The sequence below is a fragment of the Hemicordylus capensis genome, chromosome 2, assembly GCF_027244095.1.
Source record: "Hemicordylus capensis ecotype Gifberg chromosome 2, rHemCap1.1.pri, whole genome shotgun sequence".
Taxonomy (NCBI): Eukaryota; Metazoa; Chordata; class Lepidosauria; order Squamata; family Cordylidae; genus Hemicordylus; species Hemicordylus capensis.
In genome coordinates this window covers 168286159-168304194 of record NC_069658.1, presented here as the reverse complement: position 1 = coordinate 168304194, position 18036 = coordinate 168286159, and the positions used below count along the sequence as shown (strand labels likewise).

General features: G+C 46.6%; 1 long non-coding RNA gene across 3 annotated transcripts; it reads left to right on the top strand.

Annotated features, from left to right (window-relative positions):
• Positions 1-2053: 2053 nt before the first annotated feature.
• Positions 2054-16712, top strand: LOC128346078 (uncharacterized). 3 transcript variants are annotated; one of them, XR_008316769.1, is made up of 4 exons: positions 2054-2181; positions 2288-2423; positions 10449-10687; positions 16426-16712. It is a non-coding gene; the product is annotated as an uncharacterized LOC128346078 (long non-coding RNA). The 3 variants fall into 3 exon arrangements; XR_008316770.1 differs by lacking the exon at positions 2288-2423 and adding an exon at positions 10194-10300 and having other exon boundaries at positions 2060-2181; XR_008316768.1 differs by lacking the exon at positions 2288-2423 and adding an exon at positions 4097-4240 and having other exon boundaries at positions 2113-2181.
• Positions 16713-18036: the final 1324 nt, after the last annotated feature.

Genomic DNA, 18036 nt, shown 5'->3' with positions numbered 1-18036 from the left:
TGCTACCAGAGGGCCTTTTTCAGAGCAAGACACGATATGTTACCTTCAGCGGTGCTCTCGGGGAGGTTTCTGGGGATTCCTAGGGAGGATAGATTATGCCCATGTGGTATGGGGGAAGTCGAATCCATCCAACATGTTTTGTTGTGCTGTCCATTATATAGAGATTTAAGATGTTCCTTATTAACTCCTCTTCTGACACCCTTCCCAGGTTGCTCAGGAGATTTTTATGTTTCTTATTTTCTTGCAGATAGAACTTTAGATGTCACCTTTAAGGTGGCCAAATTCTGTTCTATTGCAGTATTGTTACGGCAGCGAGCTTGTCTTTGATTAATTTTAAATTTTTACTGATTATTTATTTGTGGTTATTTATCTATATATTTACATATTTCCTTTCTCCAGTTGTATCTTTCTATGTTATGAGATGTTTTGTGTATGTTATGTTATGCTGACCTGGGGTCGCAAATAAAGAACTTTGTACTTTGCCTGGAGTGGTAGACTAAGAATCTGGAGCCATGGAATCCCCTAACTGGGAAACCCTGGGAACCTTAGCAAGGATTGCTTGGGGGTGGGGAGAGGAATCTGGTTTAACTGTTCTTGTGGGGGTACAAGGACTTCTTCTTCGAACAGTTCCTCTCAGACTATGAGTGAAATTTGTCAGTGAAGAAAGAGTGCTCACCTTGCCCCCATTCTATCTGACAGCCCTGAGCCGATAAAGACTCCCAGGTTAGTGAAGAGAGGTGATAACGCCTGCCCTCCCCTATGCAGAAAAAACACAGGAGCAGTGTCTTGGGGAGGATAAGAAATGGCTATTTACGTCTTACCCAATGAAGAGGACCACCGACTATGCTTGTGACAGCACTTGGGACATTACCAGCTCCTGCTAAGCAAGGGGACTGTGAGTGGAAGCAAGAACTTGAAGAGAAACTAGTCTCCAATTTGGAGGTCTCTCTGGCTCTTTATTGGAGTGCCAGTTTTCCCCTCCAGGGACAAGCAGCTTATTAATCCACCAGAGAAATTCTTGATAGAGGCAAGGTGGGAAGTGGAAGAGCCCACACTCACCCTTGTTCAGGGAGAGCCTTGTTGTGGGCAGTAAAAGAAGACCCTGCTGACAAACTAGTTGAACCTCTTGGGAGGGAGTGGTAGCAGGCCTGGTTCCTGGTTATGGTGGGCCCACAGCAGCAAGCCCTTCGTGGGGTTCCTCCGACTTGTCATTCCAGTGGGTCCATTTCAAGCCAAAGCACTGCCCAGATAGAGCATGCAGGCAACTGAGCGAGCTGAGGCAGCAGTTTCTAGTGGGCCCTCCTGAGCAGTTGGGGTCTTCCCAGCTGCCCATCAGTGCTAGCCTCTAGGCAGCACCTATACACAGCCATTTCTCCTCACAGGAGGAGCTGGCACACAACACCATAGGTTGAGACCACACTAACATTCCTTGGAGAGCTGGTGTGGGGAATGCAGCTGTGGCTAAGCTGAACAGGCCTTCAGAGGCCAAGAGCTTTCTATTCCCTTTCCTCTCCAGAGAGGATGAGATGAACCAGCTGGATCAGTGATGAAAAACAACAGGTGCTGTTCCACAGACAAGGAGGACTAAGGCACACCTGCTGCCATGGCAGCTACCTCCCTCCTCTTCTAGCTAGGAGCATTAAGCAGAGGGAGAGAAAGCAAAGCAGAAGAATAACAACAATGAAAAGATGAAGAAAAAAATGATTTTACTCACAAGCAGAAGCTCACAAGCTGTAAAGGGACCCTGCTCTCTGGTAGAAGGCAAAGGCAGAAAAACCAGGACAGAAGAGACACTACAAGGTAATTAACCCAATCAAAAACTGTGTTCCTGGGTAGCTTTTCCTTCTACCTTGCTTCCACACAATCACTTCTACTTAGGTTTCCCTCTTACCTTCCACACAACCAAACATTGGGAGCACACACAACTCCCCAACCCGGGAAGAACACAGTTTTTGATTGGGTGAATGACTTCTATGGTTTTGTCTACTGCTCCTGCCTTCTGCCAGAGGAGGAGTTAGTCCGTCCTTCTGCTTGCTGGCAGAGGCAGCCACGCCTCATACAGGCAGCCAATCATGGCAACTGATGTTGTCCAGCCTTCTTCACTTCTGCAGCAGAAAAGAGCTCCGTGGCTTAAGAATATGCTGCCATTCTGGAGTCATTGACACTAATAGATCTTGTAAGGTATGTGATCTAGTGAACAAAAACAGCTCTCTCTGCAAGTAAAAATGTTCTTGGTTTCTTCATGAAGGTTTTCATTAGATATGGATCCCTCTTTTCCAAATATTAGCAAGCTGGCACTGCATGGTGAAGACAGATGTATGGGGCTGAGAAAGGAGAAGCTAAATCCCAAACCCACCAGGCAAGATGTGACCTGGGACCTTGGACATCGAAAAGCAGGACAGATGGGAGGTTAGCAGGAAAAGGTTTGTCCAGAAGTGCAGCAGCATTGAACGGCATTGAGCAAGTGAAAAGATGCTTTTGGCCTCCTGTAGAAGGCTTGGGCCTGGAATCAGCCAGCTGGTGGGCTAAGTGAGGAGCAAGCGCTCCGTGCCAAGCAAGAGTTAGTTATGGAGACTGGCAGTGAGCTGCTGCTGGAGCCCAGAGCCACCTGAACTTGTGCCCAGGAAGCGACTGTGAAAGCAGAGAGAGAATTGCAGCTGGGAAGGGTCAGAAGTGGTTCCTTGTGAGCTGCATGGATCCTTGCCTTGAAAAGCTGGGTGCAGGTGACACGTGGAGAGGCTCGTTGTGACAGCTGTGGCCTGCAGTGGTCCTGGGATTGAAATTCTCAGGTCAAAGGATCTATTACAGCTGATTTCATGCTACTGGTCATAGAACAGAAAAGACTATTGCCTGGATCTGACCAAGTGTATAGACTGGTCAGACTGAGTGCCATCCCCAGAAGGATTGACCATGGCAGTTGGGCTTGTTGCCTATTTCTGGAGATACTAAAGTACTAGACGAGGCAGAGCAGTGGGTGACAAAGGCCTATTATTCAAGGTGCTGGTGATTACCTTTAAAGCCCTAAACGGCTTGGGCCCTGAGTACCTTAGGGACTGCCTGCTCCCGGCTGAATCTACCCACCTGACTAGATAGGCTGGGAGGGCTCTGCACCGTGTGCCCACACCTGCTGAGGCCCATTTGTCACATACACGGGATAGGGCCTTCCCAGTTGTGGCCCCCAGGCTGTGGAACGCGCTTGCGGATAAGACCTACATTGTTTCCTTGCTCCCAGTCTTTCGGAGGAAAGCGAAAACTGCCCCCTTTATCAAGGCTTTTGACCAATGAGCTTTTGACCAATGAGCTCTTCTTTTAGCTGTATTTGTTCTGGTTTCATGTTTTTATTGAATTGTTTTTATCTTGTTAACTGCCCTGAGATTTTCTGACAAAGGGCAAAATATAAATTTAAATATAAATAAATAAAATGCTATCTGGGCTGACAAATTTCAGATTGCAGGCTCACATCTTTGAATATTCCACAATACCAAACAACAACCACCCTTGCACACAGAAAATTATACCTCAAGGAGGAGGGTTCTTGCCTAGCCTTCTGTCTAAGATGTTGCATTTTCTTTGTGCTGGGAGTCAATCATGTTAGCCTCCAACCATCAGTTTGAAGTGGTACCCCTCAGACACGTTGGCTACCTTATTGAGAACTAGACCAAAATTAGCTGGTTCTTCTCTTGCATGTAGTTAAATATCAGTCCTATAGAAGCCTACAGGCTTAAAGGATTGAAGAATGTTCTAAGATTTCCTAGATATTCTGAGTCTGTGCATAACTGATTGCCAATCTCTGATTTTGCCTCCATTTAAAAAAAAAAAAGATTAAACCAAAGTAGGGACACAGTGGGGCTATTCACATGACTGTGCGGGCGGTTGAGTGGGCAGAGGGGAAGGCAGGGTTCAACCTACCTTCCGCCAGATGATAGATGTTTGTTCCTTCAGCATGTGAGCTGCACTCCCATACAGGAGCAGCGCAGATCAATAGAGACCAGGATTTGTTTTCCTGGCCTCCAGATATCCCACAAGGCACCATGTGATGAGCATAGTGCTTTGGGGAAGTCCCCTGTCTAGAGCGCCCATCTCGGTGTCTCCCCAGGCCCCATGGAAACGCACAATCCTGGCAGCTGGGCTAAGAGCTGGGCTTGGTAGCAGGGGAGCTGCGTGGGAACACTGAGATCTGCTCTGATCCCAGCACTCCACACGAGCAGCCTAGCTCAGGTTGCTCGTGAGAACAGCCTCGGTAAGTTACTTCTCTGTCAGTAGCAGCAGCAGCAGCAGCAATGTGGTACAGAACTGTGCTAACATCACTCATGTGACTGACTACACAGATAGTGCTCAGTGTGCCAAAACTACTGTGCCAAATCATTGCTAATTTTGCAGTGCAGATGGCTGTGGGTTAGAAATGGGACACAGTGTTGTTTCTGCTGGATGGATGGACATTGGAGCATATATGTTCAGACTGCAGTACACACCCTCCCGTCCTTGACCCCTAGTTTTCCTGCCTCTGCAGACACAGAGCCCTTTCTCATGATCAGTGAGAAAGGACATGGGTGCTCAGGGAGGAAAGCTGTACAAGCCTATTTCTCCCACAGACAATTGCCCTGTCTGTGCTGGGTGCAGGGAACATGTACTGACATGGACAGCTACTTTCCCCAGCAGCGCAGAGAGTCCGGGGCAGGACGTGTTGCCCCGGCCCCAGGAAATCCCACAATGCACCTCACAAGTGCACGGTGCATTTGGGTATACCCCCCAGTGCCGGCTAGGAACCCTGCAGTCTGCCAGCCCTGGCTACAAGCAGCTGGTGCTGACAGATGATCGAAAAAGGGGCTAAGGGAGTGCTCACTCCCTTAACCCTGGTTAAGAGGCTGGCCTCTTTGGCAGGTTTGCCACCGCGCCACCACTAGGAGCCATGCAGTTCCTGGTCGTTCTTACAATCAGCCAAAACCAGGCTAAGAAAGCCAAGCCTGGTTTTGGCTGATCATAAGAACAGCCTCTTGATGTTCTTCTCCTCCCCCTTTCCTGGTGCTTTGCTTAGGTCTCGTTCAGATGATCAGACCAATCACAGTTCAGGTTTTAACTGCTATCAGTGAGCCCCAAGCACGTTGTGGAAACCTGGAATTTCCAGGCAATCCCAGTTAAACTGCTTCAATTAACCAGTATTTAACCAGGATCACTAAGCCCTAGTTAGAATCAGCCTTCAGCAACCCATAAATAATGTTGTGTGACCCAATCAGCTCTCAAATCCTAGCCTTTAGGATTCCTGGGTGAGAAATCTGTTCTTGGACTACAAAATACCCTTTGTAGAAGCAAGAACAGCAACAAGCTGGAATCCAGGAAACCTGCAGGCAAGCAGCCCTGATATTAATTAGCAGGGCATAGGGACTGATTAATATGTAAATGAGGAGCTTATCCATATTAATCATCTTCTTTACTTAAAGAGTTTCTAACAAGTTTGCAAATCAAGTTTTAGTGGCATTAAAAATTAGTTAAATGCCTACTAGAGGATATGTGCTCCTTAATACGAAAGACGTGGGGACTGGATGTCGGGGTAAAAAAAAGGGCATTTCTCAACCAAAACAAGAACTGACAGAAACCAATTTTGGTTTTTGGCAAGAAGTGCAAAAACTAATAGAGTGAGCCTCTTCCAAGCCCTAATTAAAAGTGATCCAGCAAGACAGACAACAGAAAGCTGCTAGAACAAGAGTCTTAAGTATACTTGGAGATATGTGGGGATATTTCAGATGTCATGGCAATTCGAAAAGGACATTTGGACACACACATTCCTGCCATCCTTCTGTCTGAATAAAACACTGTAATGAGCATGGCATTTGAGGAGGTCTGCAACTCTCTCCTGACCAGCTGGTTTGGAGGCTTAGATTCTGTCACAAAAAGGAGGCCAGGCAGCAGATAGCTTCACTGAGATGGACTTGGCTGAGAAGGGAGCTGGATCAACAGTAGCTGTTCTGGAGAGCTTGCCCATAAATAACTGATTGTTAATGGGGGAAAGTCTCTTTTCTCCTGAATTCCTCACCATATAATCTTTTTGGAATAATGTTCTGAATCAGGGGTGTAGCTACTATTGAGCTGAGGGGAGAGTCCTGGAGCCACTGGTTTCCAGGGGCTACCTGCCCCCTCCCATTAGGGATGGGGCTTCTTGCACTCCTTTCACAATACACATTGGGTCGCAAGTCATTTCAGCGGCCCCACTCAGCCCCAACAGTGTGCCAGTTGCTCTCCAGCCAAGCTGGCACAGCCTGATGACATCACTGAGCAGTGCTGCTCTGATCCCAGCAAGAACAGGCAGCCCCTTTAAGGCAGGTGTGTTCTCATGAGGATTGAGGGAGCTCTGCCTCACTGAACTGGCATGGCCACACCAACCTGGTGATGTCATCAGGCCTCCACTGGAGAGCTGCTGGCACAGGGTTGGGGCTGAGTGCAGCCATTGAGATGGTGGTGGTGTCATGAGTGACGTCAGGGTGGGTGTGTTCTCGCAGTTGCCCCAGTGCTATCGCGTGTGCTGTGTTCATCTGAAGTGACCCCAAGTGTTGTTCCATGGCTGTACCTGTTGCTGCACAATATGCAGGCCTACTTGTCTTTGTTGCAGACCTCCAGCTTGCTTCCGAAGGACATCTGTCAGTAGGTAGGCACTATTCCCTCTAAGGCGTGCTCATGTGCACGTGCTCACACATTTTCTGATGTCCACTCAGTTAATTTTAGATCCCGCTCAGGATGAATCAGGAAGGCCCTGCTCTGAATGCATATGTGTGCACACTGCCTTGATACTGCCACCCAGAACAAAACTTCTTCTGCACATGATGAAAAAAATTAGAGAGAACACTGTAGGTAGGGTATTTCTGCATCACAACTAGAGATGTGCATGAAATGAATTTTCTTATTTGTTTCAAATTTGAATCGAATTTCAAAAATTCATTTTGGATTCAAATCCAATTCTAATCTGATCCAAAAATTCAATTCAAATCCAAATCAATTTGACCCTGTTTTGGTGCCTTTTTTAGCCAATCAGGGGGCCCGAATGGTTTTTAAAAGGTATCAAACAGCTCTCAAATTAAATTTGAATTGAATTTCAAAAATTCAATTCAAATTAAAATCAAATTGCCCCTTTAAGGACTGATTCAATTTGAATTTGAATCAATTGAATTACCCAGATTTGAGTTGAATTGATTTGATTTTGAATCTGTTTGCACATCTCCAATCACAATACCCCCATATTTTCTAGCTCTACTTCTTTTGGGTAAGAGGGAAACCTAAGAGACCCTGAGCTGGGAGACAGCTTTTTGCCTCCCTTCCGGGAGTCTCCTCATGAGGAGCCCTGGTGCGGAGCCGGGCCGTAGCTCCTCACATTGGCCAAAACCGGGTTTGCAGAACTCTCTGCTCTGCAAACCCGGTTTAAGCACCGGGCTACTTAAGCAGGTGACCAGCTTAAGAACCACCGGGCCCGCAGCCAAGCCCAGTGGTTCTCACAATGGGAGAAAATCGGACTAGCCTCCACTAGCCCGATTTTCTCCCATCATGTGAATAGCCTCGATTACTCATTGCTGAAGACTGTATTCCACCCACTGTGTGCTCTGCACTGCATAGTTCTGTGCACCCATTTGTATGCAGGTGTGCTGAAGACAAGATACATCCACTCACCCACTTGGAGATTTGATTTCTAGAGATTCAGCAGGGGGACTGCACTGAATCCCGAAGAAAGACAACTCTAGCAACTCACATGAAAAACACTGAACAAGGCACCCCCACGAGGCAAACATTGGGACACTGCTTTACCAGGGACAGATTACAGAAAATAGTTGGGGCCTATGTGTGTAGCTGCTGATTCTAGATTAGTAGTTCCCAAACTGTGTGTTGTGACTAAGAGAAGGCCTTGTGCACTGTGAGCATCAGTTGTTCAAACATGTACCCTGCCTGACTTGTGGCAGAAACTAGGACTGGCTCTCTGTGTCTATTGGTAGTGCCAAGGCAATTGTTTACCCGCTCACAAGCCTGATCTTCAAGGCTTGCTGACAGAGTCCTAATTATGTTGATCAGCTGGCTCTATGGGCAATCTCTCTTCCTGTTGCTGGATGGTAGTATTCGTGGACCTATCATTTCTTGAAGGTTTGCAAATAATGAAGAGCCCCCCATGAGCCCAAAGCAACTGTCCACAGAGAAGGCTCAGCTGCCCACTGTGTCTCCACTGCTGTGGCCTTGCCTCCTTCCTATCAGCCACGGCTCGAAGGGGAAAATTTGGCTGCATCTCTCAGTTGGTGTGATTGGATCATTCAGTTGCTCTGGATGCAGAATTCCCTGTGCTCATGCATCTCTGCACAAATCACTTTTAAGATAGCTTAAAAGATTCCATTCTCATCACACATTGGCAGCAAATGATCCACAGATGATCGTCAAAATTGCATGATGGTCAATGACATCATTTGAACACCTGTGGACCAGCAGTGAGAACTTCCATTTTCAAATAGAGTATTTCTTTGTCTGGAAACGCCCTCCATTTTTAGAGGCTATCAGGAATATATGCATAACCATCCCCCCCCCTTCCTCCAGCATCAAGATTTCCTTTCCTAGTATTATAATCGGCAGCTGGGTTGGTGGATATTCAGGAAAGGGGCTTCCCCATAGCATTAGGCCTAGCTTTTAGAACATCTTGCCCCAGGAGACCTGAGTGGCCCCCTCCTTGATGGCATTTCAATACCAGCTTAAGATCATTCAGTTCTGGCAGGCATATGGGCCTGTGTGATCTCTGATTCCTGTTCAATTTTTTCCCCCTGCTGATTTATATTGTATTTAAATTCTTTTTTTATACTTGTAACGAATGAGGAATTTAATTTTTTGTACTTGTAACGAATGAGGAATTGTAATGAATGAGGAACTGGCGAATGGCGGATTTAAGCCTAGCCTTTGTCTCAGAGCAAGTCCACATGGGGGAGAGAAAAATACTGATTCATTCCCACCATGTTTGCTCAACAAAGCTGTCCTCCTGGTAATGGCTGCCAACACACCCAAATTACTACAGACCACCCACCCACCCACCCCCGATTTGAGTGAATGTCCAGGGAACTCTCCTCCTCATTTACCCAAATGGAAAAATACAAAAACCTCCCACATGCAGACTACATGTGGTGAGAAAACTTGGTAGATTGCTGAACAATTAACCTTGAGGCATGTTTGCACCAGAGTAAGACCCCTTTTCCCTGAGTTAAAAATCCACTCAGAGGCAGGTGAAATTACAAAGAATAAAAAGAGAAAACTTTATTAAAAAAAACTACAGACTACTTTGGTCTGAGGCTCTAGAAGCTTCAGTTACAGATTTTAAAAAACAAAGAAACACTCAGTACTTTCAAGAATAATTCAAAACGAGCACTCCAGTTGATAGTTGGAGTGGTACACTTTAAAATCTTGGTTACCCAGTTGCAAAGATAATTCAAAAAGCTCCCCCAGTTGTAAGGAACTTTTAAAAGCACCTTTAAAGGGTACAGAGACTTTTGCAGTGCCCTGGATGGATAAAAAGGGCAAAGGTACAACATTCTTACGTTACAAAATAAAACACAATAGACCAGTTGTAAGCATCTGCAAAGCACTAAAATAAAGAAATCTGACACCAGCTACCTAACACACGGTTCCCTGGCGAAACCCTTCTCTGAAGCCAAGCCCTGGCTTCTTCTCTGAACTCACCAAAACCATGGTAGAGACTTCAGGCCCCTGCAGAGTTCCTGGTTGCTGCCATGGCTTGGCCAGCCAACCTGTTGCTCCCCTGCCTGGCTCCAACCACATGAGAACAAAGAACCCTTTCACTTCCTGCCACCAAGCCCTCTACCACCGTGTGGTGTGTGGCTGATCCCTAGAGGTCCCTGCCTGACAGACAGGACAGGGTTCCCTTCCAGTTCACTCTTTAGGGAAAAAGGAAAAGCTGTTCCTGACTTATCACAACAGCACTAATTTTAATTATGTGGTTTATAAGCTCCCTTAGGTGTCTGGTATATTTAACAGAAAGGCAAGTTATTAGGATTGTGAAAGAAGTATTTCAGCACCTTGAGTTCGAGGCATCTAAATGATTCGAGTTCCCCTGGCCGAAACATTTTGAAAGTTGACTGCTGAACACTCAAGATGTGCAGATGCCATTTATGTGGCAACAATGCCCACAGAATGATGGGAACATGGAACTTCCTATTCCCAAACAGGAAACCCCCACACGGTGTCGCTTGTAAGAACAGACAGCAGGGCTGTTTGTTATGGACAGCACCACAATGGGGCGGCAGGGAGTGGAGGAGGAGCAACAGAGGGGCAGGTAAGATCTGCCTCTCTCCATTTAAAGTGACTGCTTTCTGCTGCCCTGGATGTGCACAAAACGCTTCATGTACATCCCGGTAATAATTTAATATTACCGGAAATAATGTTACTAATCTATTTTTGTCTTCTCTTTCTTTTCCTCATAGATCTCTATTGTAATTCTGCATCTGGTCACTTGAAGAGCCAGTTTACATCAGTGTTCTTCCTGTAGCTAGACATCCTTGAGAGTCAGTGTGGTGCAGTGGTTAGTGTGTTTGACTACCGCTAGAGCGAATCAAGTTCAAATCTCTGCTCACTTACTCACCAGCTGGTCACTCACAATCTAACCTACCTCACAGAGTTGTTGTGAGGATAAAAATGGTGGCGGCGGCAGGGGAAGAATCATGTAAGCTTCTTGGAGGAAAAGTGGGATAAAAATGTGAAAACATATTGCTCACAATGAACGCACCATCTCACACAAGGTTCAGTGACACTGTAGCCCCTTCAGAGTGAGTTTTCATGAAAAACCAAGAGCATATCTTTGCATTCATAAGCACAATATAGCATTTCCATTCCTAAAAGTCTCCTGTTAATATTTTTACTATACTCTCCTGATCTAAATTCTTGGCACTAGGTGTCTACCACATTAGCAACAATCAAAGGAGATGTGTAAAAACACAGGCATTGAGAGGGTGTGTTGTTAAAAAAACCCCTCTTTATTATGCAAGTAAAGATATTTAAACACATTTTTGAAACTCTGTAAAAATGGTTCCAGCTGAGTGTGTGCATTTCTCTTCCAGTAAGGAAGGTTTGGCACATGGCTTGAATTAACGAGGTCCCTAAAGTTGAAGAGCTGGAAAATGGAAATGGTTTAGCAGCACCTGCTGTCTTTCTCTCCTGACAAGGGCTTCTCCCTTCTGAGTTGACTACAGGGAGGAGACACATTTTGTTCCGTTAGAATCAAAGCCTTTGCTAGGGCTCCTCAAACGAGCCACATTCTGGTTCAATACCATGACACGGACAGCAGGGCCTGCATCCCCTCTTGAAGAAATGACCTCCTGACAGGGAGAAAGGAGCGCTAGTGAGGGGCAGGGATGTAATCTGTGCAGGTAAAATGAGAGCTGTTGGAATATCAAGTGTATCTTAGTTTATCTAGTAGATTATGCTGTCGTAATGCTGCAGAATCAATGAGATATTCAGCTCTCTAGACCTGCCCATAGCTTGAGAGTACACAGCCTCCCCCCTTGGCTGCATCCTCCCAATATAAGCATTGCACCCCCCATTCTAATGCAATCTAAGGATTGTTAAACAGTGAGGCTCTCTTCACGACCAGCCTGGGGCAGCCCAGCTGGGGTTAGGCTTGTCGTGAGAAGCAGCAGGATCCTCGCAGATCCCTCCGCTCCCCACCCACCTAACCTAGTTGTTAGCCAAAGCTAAGGGTATGCTTGCCACCTTACCTTACCCTGGCTACTGGGTACAGTAGAGCGCCCATCTGATGGGGGAATCCTCGATGCAGTGTGCATGTCGTGCGTCACATTGTGGGATGTCTGGAGGCTGGAACAAGAAGTTGTGGAGCAGGGCTGCCTGTGTGGGTGTGTGGGAGGCTCATCAAAGACAGACAGTCTGGGGAGGAGGTAGGTGAATAGCAGCCTCCCCGCCCCCACTACCCCAGCCCACCCCTGGCAAGCGTGAGAATCGCCTCAATGTGAAGGCAGAAGTGCCACAGTCTTGAATCCTGACTTGGCTTACTTGTGGCTCTTGTGAGGCTGACTTCATAACCAAACATTTGAGTGATACATGTAAAAAGAAAAAGTCTAGTAATCAGGCTGCTTTTTGTGTACCCGCATTTCACTTTCTCCCTGTTAACAGTCTTGATCTCCCAGCCAGTAAGCAAATCTTTATATGAGATAGACATTCTTTGGGGCAAATAAGGAATACAACTTGTCTTGCTATAGAACCATAGAATGTTATTAACATAGGAAGCTGCCTTATACTGAGTCAGAACGTTGATCTATCTAGCTCAGTATTGTCTGCCCAGACTGGCAGCAGCTTCTCCAAGGTTGCAGGCAGGAGTCTCTCCCAGCCCTATCTTGGAGATGTCATGGAGGAAACCGGGAACCTTCTGCATGCAAGCATGCAGGTGCTCTTCCCAGAGCGGCCCCATCCTCTAAGGGGAATATCTTACTGTGCTCTCACATGTAGTCTCCCATTCAGTGCAAACCAGGGCAGATCCTGCTTAGCAAAGGGGACAATTCATGTTTGCTACCACAAAACCAGATCTCCTCCTCATGTTAGGCTTGGAGGGGAGCTTGGTAGCCTTTGAGTCCAACTGAACTACACCTTGGAGGTCTTCTAGTTTTCCCATTGTTCTTAAGAGTAAATAACGGAGGAAGAATCTATAAAGAAAGTGTTTTGTCTTTAGGACTCAGATTCAAGGGCTGGCCACAAAGGTGACCTGACAATATTTAATCTCCAATGAGCCCTAATACACATTTGCTTATTCATATGACTCTAGAGGGAGGGAGGCCAGAAGCGCTTTCGATTCCTTTGTTAATGTCTTTATGAATGCAATTAGCTCTTCATTCACGCTCCTTTGTTTCTTGATCCCATTTATGAGACGGCTCATACTAGTTTGCTTCTCCCAGGAGAGGCAAAGGCATCATACACATTTTGCCTGCCACTGTGGCTGAGCACTGACAAACTCAATTTGCAAGAGGCGGAATGAGCTGGTACAGTGCATTCCCCTTTGCTGTGACATGGACTAATGGCCTCTTTTGTTCACCTACCTTGGGTAAACACACCTGCAACAGAACTGGAAGACAGGCAGGTTACCTTTACCTGAAACGGACACAATGTCTCATTTGGGCAAAAATGCTGTACAGGTACATAATTCATTAACTGTCTGCTAGGTAATCGAACAGTCATGGTACTAGGTTCCATGGTATGGAATCTAAGGTGCAGCTCTTCAGCGTTAAGGACAGGGCAGTGGATGGTTGCAGGCTTAGTTCTCAGTGGCTCCAACTAAGATCTATGGGACAAAGTGGATGGGCTACAAACTGGGACACAGTTAGGGACATAGGAAGCTGCCATATACTGAGTCAGACCATTGGTCCCTCTAGCTTAGTTTTGTCTTCAAAGACTGGCAGCGGCTTTTCCAAGGTTGCAGGTAGGAATCTCTCTCAGCCCTATTTGGAGATGCCAGAGAAGTAACTTGGAACCTTCTGCATGCAAGTATGCAGGTGCTCTTTCCAGAGCAGCCCCATCTAGGGGTGTGCAAACATGTTCAAAAACAAACCGGTTCGAACCCCCACCCAATTCGGCTTGACCCCGAACCGAACCCTCCCGCCCCCATTCGGGGGTTACCCCCTCCAGGGGCTTCTCCAAGGTGGCAGGGGAGTCCATGGACGTCCCCCCTCCCCCATCGGCCTCCTGGGGAGTTAAAACTTGCCCGGTTTGGGCATCTTCGACCCTTTCTGGGTCTATTCCCTGGCATGGTGGCCATTTTGGAGGCCACCACGCCGGCGCAGTGGGATCCTGTGTGGCCGGGTCAGGCCACGCAGGGTCCTATTAGGGGGTAGGTTTTAAAAACTTAGGGGGTAAGTTTAAAAAATATTTTTAATTGCTCATGGGCACCCCCCCCAGACTGAACCAAATCGGCGGGGGAGGGGGTCGAAGGGGGCCAAAACCAAACCATATCAGGTGGTTTTGTACACATCCTTAGCCCCATCCTCTAAGGGGAATATCTTACACTACTCACACATGCAGTCTCCCATTCATATGCAACCAGGGTGGGTCCTGCTTAGCTAAGGGGACAAGTCATGCTTGCTACCACAAGACCAGCTGTGGGGTGGACAGGGGCAAAGGCAGTCCTTGTTCCAGGCACTGCTCCCATATATTGTCTTTGCAAAAGATGGGCCCTCCTATTCCCTGCCTGTCACAAGGACAGGCATTTGCTGGATAAGATGAGGGACCAGCTTCTTAACAACAACTGGGGGCAACATCAATCACCAAAGACTGATTTACTTCCGTAAAGCCCATACCCCCAATTCCTTTGAGATAAAGCTATTGTTGAAGTTCCCCTGATTCATCCAGCCCCACTTGTTAATGAGACAAACGTTGTGGATATCCCTTAGGAGGTATTATATGGAACATACAAACTGCATTTTAAAAAGACACAGCACTCAATTATTTCTATGTAAGGACCAGAAGAAGTTGCTCCAAATCTCCAATTATGTTCTGGTGTCCTTTGTTTAACCATTTTCATTAGGCCTTTAACGCTGGCTTCATTCTCACTGGGGCGATATTTATTTCATATTGTTTATTTAAAATATGTATTGCCTGCCTCTCAACCTTTCTGAGGCAGCATACAACAAAATGAAAAACATCCACGCAAGAAATAAAACCAGTAAATGTAAAGTGACACTAAAATCAAAACAGCAGTAAAAAAGATAAAAACAACATAGTGGCACAGTTCACACCATCAAAAATAGTGTGCACACTCCTGTTATTTGATTGTCTGTCAGTGAAAAACAAGGCCAGAGGCTCTGTCCATAATCATGTGCTAAGCAGCAGCTGGGCCAGAGGGCTCCATGCTACCCAGCAGCTGCACCAGGTCTTTGACGAGGTAGGAGGAAAAGTCCTCGGGCCCAGCTGGTCCTTAGCACACAATCACGGATGGTGCCTTTGACCTTGTTTTTCACTGACAGGTGATCAAATATTGAGAGCACACACAGCTCCTAAACTAGGGTAGGAGGCTTCTCCTACCCTATTCTTGATTGTGTGCATTGCCCTACAGCCTGTGATATACCAGATGTTGCTGAACTACAACTCCCATCAGCCCCAGCCACAATAAATTGTGGCTGGGGCTGATGGGAGTTGTAGTTCAGCAAGTTAGGAACCCCTGCCCTGCAGAATACTATAAAAATTCAAAGGAAAAACAATAGCAGCATACAGCAGAACCTTAAAATGCATAATAGTCAATAGGATCCTGGACTCCATTAAGAGCTCAAATGAATAGCAGTGTTTCTGTTTAGCATCTAAACACTAACAAGGAAGGCACCGAGTGAATAAACAGGAAGGTTCCATAATTGTGGTGACACAACCAAGACGATCCTGGCTTTTATAGGCATCTACTCACTCATCTCATACTGCGCAAGAGATGGCAATGGTAAGCCCCTCCTGTATTCTACCAAAGAAAACCACAGGGCTCTGTGGTGGTCGCCAGGCATCGACACCAACTCGACGGCACAACTTTACCTTTACTCACTTCTGATGGTGGGCCCCTCTGAGCAGGGCCTCCAATGAATATCTTAATAGTTGGGCAGGTTTGTAAGGGGGTGGTAATCCTGTGCCTGGCCTGCAGGTGGGGGCTCATATGACTGAATATTCCTTCATACAAAAAATACAAAAAACAACCCTGTACACAAGAAGCATAGATGTCAAAAAGATATGATAATCTCTGTTGGGAAAGGAATTTTTTTGTCTTCCCCCACCTGCAGGCTGATGTGGTACAGCCCAGTCATATGTTTTTACCACTTCCGTGAGAACTAAGCCAATGTTCTCAAAATGACTGCTGGGATGTCTGGAGTGGTAGTGAAGTCAAATTTGACTGTAAGGCCATGTTCTCACAATGAGAAGAATTGCAGTTAAAGCGTTAACTGTGATCAGCAGCAACTGCCACACACTTCCTGTGAATTTCCAGGCTATCCCAGTTAAATAGCTGAGGTTAATCAGCATTTAACCAGGATAGAGAACCAGGATCTGCTGCTGGTTCTCTATCCTGGCTAAATGCTGATGGGAGTACTTTTATCTGTTTTGTATGGTTTTAAAATTGATAGTGCCTCAAGGGTTCTGTGTGCATGGAAAAGTGAGTAAAAATATTTTAATACATAAATATATGAAAATTTGTTGGATAAGGGACATACTTCTGAAGAGGGTTTTGGAGGAGGGGGGCAGTTACACAGTACATTACAACTGCCTGCTTCTCTCCTCACCCTCAAACTAGACTTGGGGATAATATGTCCTCACAATATTCTCTGAAATTTCTCAGGGAAAGAATATCGGGGAGGGACAATTCTGAAGAATTTCAGCAGAACTTTTGGATATTCTCCAAATTTTTCATGAGTGTCTATTTCTTCAATACAGCAGCTGACTTTCCAGAAATGGCTTTTTCTCCACATGATCCTCATTCAGGAGGAGGAGGAGGAGGAGGAGGAGAAGAAGATAAATAGTGACCAGCCACCACTGAGGGGGACAGAAAGAATTGAGACTTCTTGGATTGTTGCTTTCTTTCTTTAGGAACAAGTGTATTACTCTGAACTTGCTCAAGAACTGTGGATTCATATGAAGTGGGTTGGGGTCTTACACTCAGCATATGCTCAGGGTGAACAGTATGCATAATTGAATAAAAGGTTTTACTGAATAAAGGGAGAGACACAAGATGGGTTGATGGTGTACTGAAAACCTGTTAATGAGGCGGGTCTCACGATCGGTGAGACCCGCCTCCAGAGGGTTTGCGGAGAGAGTGGGCTAAGCGCCGCAGACAATCATTAAGCCCTCCCCAGGCCACCCACACGACTGCCGCCTCCATCACGGAGCCAGCGGGGGCTTGGGAGTTTGGGGGCCACATGGCCCCCAAGAGTTCCAGCATGCTCTGCGCAAGCGTGCAGAGCATGCTGGAGAGACCCCCAAGCTGGGAGGCTGCTTTTTAGCCTCCCGGTCGGGGGTCTCCTCATGAGTTGCCACAGCACGGAGTCGCGCCGCGGCAACACACGATCCAGAAACTGTGGTTAGCGGAGCACTCGCTCCGCTAACCTGGGCTAAGGGGAGGGCTGTAGAAGCGGGTTACCCACTATGAGGCAACCGGGCTTGCCTGCGAACCCGGTAGTTCTCATGGTCCGCTAAAACTGGGCTAGGCTCCTCTAGCCCAATTTTAGCCAATCGTGAGAATAGCCTCAATGACTCTTCCCTTTGGTTTGCAAAATAAAGGTTTCAGCTGCTCAAGTGCCTTTAGAATGGCAAATTAACATTTTCTGACTCTAGCTTACAGAAAAGAAGATTTGCCAAGACTATAAGGGACTTTGTTTTTCTGATCTTGAAAAAAATAGATGATTTTGTTCATAAACTTGGTTATAAAATTAAATAGATTCTATCAGCTGCCTGTGCACCATTCAAAAATCAAACAACCAGAGAGTGTGAATTCTTTGGGTTCTCACCCCCCACCCCAAATCTGCTCCTTGAGGTATTCTGGAGGCCTGCTTCCTCTGTTAGTCATGCCCCCCAAGGAGCATCTATGGATATGCGAATTATTCCTGTCTGTGAAATCCATCGATGAGAAATGCTGGATGGGAGATGAATTCTCCTAAGCATTCTCCCCTCCTCCGCGCAAATAATATTAGAAAAAGCAGAGGTAGGAGAATATTCTCATCCATGTCTACACTCAAACCCATTACGGTTTGAGAGCAGAGACAGTTGAGAGCAGAGACAGTTGCAGCATCAAGACTGGGTAAAGCAAATTGACTACTATTCAAAGCCTAGATCTCTTTCAAACATGCTGACATAGCAGGGGCAGCCCTTTCATGAGAGAAGATGAGGCAGTTGCCTCAGGCAGCAGATTACTGGGGGTGCCAGCAGGGTGGTGTTGTATTCTATCCAGTGAGGATAAGTGGGCTAAGCCCGCTCTCCCCGCAGACGAACAGGGCGGCAGCATCAGCTGCTCACACGACTACCGGCTCCATTACGGAACCGGCGGGGGCT